The sequence below is a fragment of the Eschrichtius robustus genome, chromosome 14 (assembly GCF_028021215.1).
Source record: "Eschrichtius robustus isolate mEscRob2 chromosome 14, mEscRob2.pri, whole genome shotgun sequence".
In the NCBI taxonomy this organism is placed as follows: Eukaryota; Metazoa; Chordata; class Mammalia; order Artiodactyla; family Eschrichtiidae; genus Eschrichtius; species Eschrichtius robustus.
Genome location: NC_090837.1, coordinates 18732594 through 18737244, shown reverse-complemented (window position 1 = coordinate 18737244; position 4651 = coordinate 18732594). Strand labels below are relative to the sequence as shown.

The window sequence follows — 4651 nt, the reverse complement described above, 5'->3', positions numbered from 1 at the left end:
ATTCGCAATACCTGTGTTTTCCAAGGTGAGCTGCCCATTCTACCTGCTCCAGAGTTCCATGGGGTGCTTGTTACAAACACAGTCTCCTGGGCCCCGCCTGGACCGGCAGAGCCTGGATGCTGGGGCCCTGGAGTCTGCACTTGTGTCAAGGGCTCCCAGTGACTCCCCAACACCCCTGCTTCCTAGAGCGGGAGTAGGGGCCTAGGCTCTGAGACAAGCAGTTGCACCTCGGTTTCCTTGTATGTAAATGGGAACAGAGACATTGACCTCTCAGGGCTTCTGGGAGGAAAGAATGAGATTAGGGGCTGGCACATAATAGGTACTCAATAAATGATTTCCCCCCTCCCACCACCCACTCCCCTTCAGTGGAAGACCAAGCATCAGCCCCCTAAAGAGGGGACGAGGGGGGTGTCCTGCCCCTCAGGAGCCTTGTCAGCAGGGCCCGCTCCAAATCGATCTTTTTTCCCCCCCGTTTTCACTCACGGTGTCAGCATCTCTTGGGGCGGGAGAAAATGCCAGCATCAGCACACTGCATGCCCCAGCCAGACACCGCTGCTCTTTATTAATTAACCACCAGATGTTAGTTTTGCATCTTTTGTCAGAGGGAGGTTTATCACCAGGACCCTGTATGTCAGGCCATTAGGGAGAGGCAGGAAAACATCCCTTGGGGGGCCCTGGAGTTGGCAGGGAGGGGGGAGGGGGACACGAAGCATGGTCGCCAGCCCAGAGCACCCCTCCGGCCTGGCCACCCCCCGCCCAGTGCCTCCATGGTCACGTCCACAGTGGCCATTCGGCCCATCTGAAGCGGCTACTTGTACATCAGCTCACAGGGCCACCATGACGAGCAAACCGGGCCCAGTCCCTGTTCTCCAAAGCTCACAGTCAGTTGGTGAGATTGCCACATTCCAGTAAACCCACCTAAATAGCACCATGACAAATTGTAAGCGGTGTCACGAAGGAAACTGACGAGGTTTTCAGAGCAGGCGAATAGCTGGCAGGGGACCTAATTTCACTGAGCAGTTTCCCTGGGGAGGTGACATTTAAGTGGCCTCATGGAAAAGGAGCCGGGGCAGAAGATTCCAGGCAAAGGGCACAACAAGGGCAAAGGCCCTGGGGCAGGAGCCAGCTCAACATGGTTAAGGATCTGAAAAAAGATCCGAGAGGCTGGAGCGTGATGAAGGAGGAGGCCACCAGGTTGCTGAGGTCAGCTGGGCCGGGACCAGGGGTCCTCGTGGGGCATAGGGAGGAGCATGGATTTCTCGTGTTGAGGGCACCCAGGAGCCACAACAGGCTGTTGAGCAGGGGAGCGATGCGACGATGGGATTTTGACATGAGAAAGAGCCCTCTCTCTGCCCTGGAGGGTGAGGAACGGGTTAGAGGGGAAGGAGGGAAGCCCGCCAGGTGGTCAGTGTGGGAGAGATGGTGAGCCCTTAGCATTGGCTGGACACTCACAGAGTGTCGGGCCGTGTTCACACGCAAGAAATATTATGAAGCAGAAACTGGGGGCGAGGGTGAAAGAAGGGTCTAAGGTGACTCCAGGTGCCTTGCTCCAGACACACCCGAGTCCTCTCATGCCCCCAGCACCCACGAGACTGGAATGAGGATCATCTTCATTTCACAGATGAAGAAATGGGGGCCCAGTGAAGTGTAGCAGCTTGCTCAAGGTCACACAGCGAGGAGCAGCAGATCCCACACTTGAACTTGGTCTGCCTGCTGTGCTGCCTTTCCTGCAAACAGCTGCCCAAGCTCACGCAGGCTGCAGGTAACTGCTGTCTTCCTCCTGCTGTTTCATGAATGCCGTGCTACCCTCCACCAATTACCCAGCAAAGACCACTGGGCGGAGCAGTGGGGGCCCGGCTGACCTGAGCAGGTAAGGGGCAGTGGGTCCCAGATCCAGCCCTTAACTTGTCCAAGGCACAGCAAATCCAGAACGAGTCTATGTCATCTCCTTTAAAACTGATGTGACACTGTTACCCAGGGTGATTATTTTCTGCCTGTTTCACTCACCCTCTGATAAACAGGTGATTATTTCTCCTCCCAGTTCAGTTTCTGATTTGCATACAATAAATATCACCCCCTGGAAGAGTGTGTGTGTGTGTGTGTGTGTGTGTGTGTGTGTTGAGGGTGGAAAACAGGTCTCATGTCTTATTTATGAGAAATAAACAGGAGCACGAGCTCGCATAATCAACACATATTTAATCTGGCTCTTTTCGCCCTTTTGACTCTAATCAGGCCGGGTCTGTGCAGGGCTCTGTGTGTGTGTGTGTGTGTGTGTGTGTGTGTGTGTGTGCACCCGCACACTCACGGGCTGCAGGGGGACACCCCTGCCAAGATCTTCATCCTAGCCTGTTTGGTTGGGGCACAGGCCGCCTAAGAGGTCTCCTCAACCCCAGCACACTTAGTTTGCGAATCCAGGCTCAAGGTATGGGAGGGGGGCAATTGCATCCCCCCAACAACTTCGCAGAGGGAACCTTTATTTTAAAATTGTCGAAACATGTTTGAACCGTCAAAAGTACCAGCAATATAATTGGGTAGCATTAGCCACAGTTCTGTTGGCAGTGACACCCAACGTCACATTTTTTTTTTTTTTTTTAATTTATTTTTGGCTGTATTGGGTCTTCGTTGCCGTGCGCGGGCTTTCTCTAGTTGTGGCGAGCGGGGGCTTCTCTTCGTTGCGGTGAGAGGACTTCTCATTGCGGTGCCTTCTCTTGTGGCAGAGCACGGGCTCTGGGTGCACGGGCTTCAGTAGTTGCGGCACATGGGCTCAGTAGTTGTGGCTCGCGGGCTCTAGAGTGCAGGCTCAGTAGTTGTGGTGCATGGGCTTAGTTGCTCTGCGGCATGTGGGATCTTCCGGGACCAGGGCTCGAACCCGTGTCCCCTGCATCGGCAGGCAGATTCTTAACCACTGGGCCACCAGGGAAGTCCCTCAACATCACATATTTTTCATCAAGATAGAAACGCCAAACAGAAAATTTTTTTAAAAAGCTAAGCATTGCATGGAGAATCAAGGTCACATGCTCATAAATGCCAGAGCCAAGGCTTGAACTTGGGACTCTGACTGCAAAGCCCAAGTTAGTATCACCCCATGATGCTGCCTTCCTGACATGACGAGTAAGAGATCTGGGAGAAACCAGCAGTGTGATCACCTACTGCCATCCAGCTCCTGTTCCACTGATAGAGAAACTGAGACCATAAAAGTAAAGGGACTTGCCCATGGTCATACCCAAACCGTGTCAGAGCTGGAATTCAAATCCAGGTCTTAACTGTGTGTGTGTATGTTTAAAAAATAACTGTTTTGGTATGTTGACCAAGGCAGAGCCCAGAAGGGATAGCTTGTGTTTGCTCACCAATGACTGGGTCCTAATTTGGAGTGGTTTGAAAGACTAGAAATATGTCTGGGGTGGCAGTTCTGGCTGCCAAATGGGCTCCTTGGTTCTTCTCCAAGTTGCATGTGCTGGGACTGAAATGTCCAACATGGCTCGCTCACTCGCATATCTGATGCCTGGGCTCAATGGCTGGGACAGCTGGAGCTTCTTTGATATCTCCCTCCTTTCTATACAGCCTCTCCACTTAGCTAGCTTGGGCTTCCTCACAGCATGGCGGTCTCAGAGTAGTCAGGCTTCTTTCATGGTGGCTGACTTCCACCAGCGAAAGGAACGTGAACTCTTGGGTGTGTTTTCTATTTTGGTATGCTTGTTTATTTTTATGAATATATCATTTTTATGCAAACACATATGATGGATGTGTGGTGTAAAAATTCAAACACTATGGAAAAGTGCAAAGATTAGAGGGGGAAAAAAACACTCAAGATTCCTCTACCCAGAAATTAACATTTGGTGAACTTTAATCAAGGAAACTTTTCCTTTTAATTTTTATTTATTTATTTATTTATTTGGCTACACTGGGTCTTAGTTGCAGCAGGCGGGGTCTTTAGTTGCTGCATGTGGGATCTTTTAGTTGAGGCGTGCAGGATCTAGTTCCCTGACCAGGGATCGAACCTGGGCCCCTTGCATTAGGAGTGCAGAGTCTTAACCACTGGACCACTAGGGAAGTCCCAAATCAAGGAAACTTTTTACAACAAAAAATAAAAATAGGAGAATGGGGAATTCCCTGGCTGTCCAGTGATTAGGACTCGGCACTTTCACTGTCGTGGCCCAGGGTTTGATCCCTGGTTGGGGAATTAAGATCCTGCAAGCCGTGTGGCGAGGCCAAAAAAAAAAAATCGGAGAACGGATGGATGGATAGATGAGGGAGAGATGGGTGGATGGATGGATGGGTGGGTGGGTGGTGGGTGGTTGATGAGTAGATGGAGAAAACAAAAGATAGAGGAAAATTCTGACTGTTGAGGATTCTAAGAGCTGGGAAGAGAGACAGTTAAGTTTCTCAGTGTTGGAAAAGTGTGAGAGGCCTGTCACCCCAGACCAATTACTACTATTACTATTACTGCCACTACTATTACTATCACTATTACTAGTAATATTACACTATTGTCACTATTACTATTATTGCCACCACCACTGTTACTATACTATTACTGTTATTTTCACCACTATTGCTACTGTTGCTTTTACTGCCACCAATACTGCTACTACTCTTACTACCACCATTACTGATATTATCAGTACTATTACCACTGTTACTATTGCCACCA

The 4651-nt window shown here is 50.4% G+C and overlaps 1 non-coding gene across 1 annotated transcript; it reads right to left on the bottom strand.

Moving 5' to 3' along the window:
* Positions 1-3977: 3977 nt before the first annotated feature.
* Positions 3978-4050, bottom strand: TRNAR-CCU (transfer RNA arginine (anticodon CCU)). The gene has a single exon. It is a non-coding gene; the product is annotated as a tRNA-Arg (tRNA).
* Between the last annotated feature and the right edge of the window lie 601 nt (positions 4051-4651).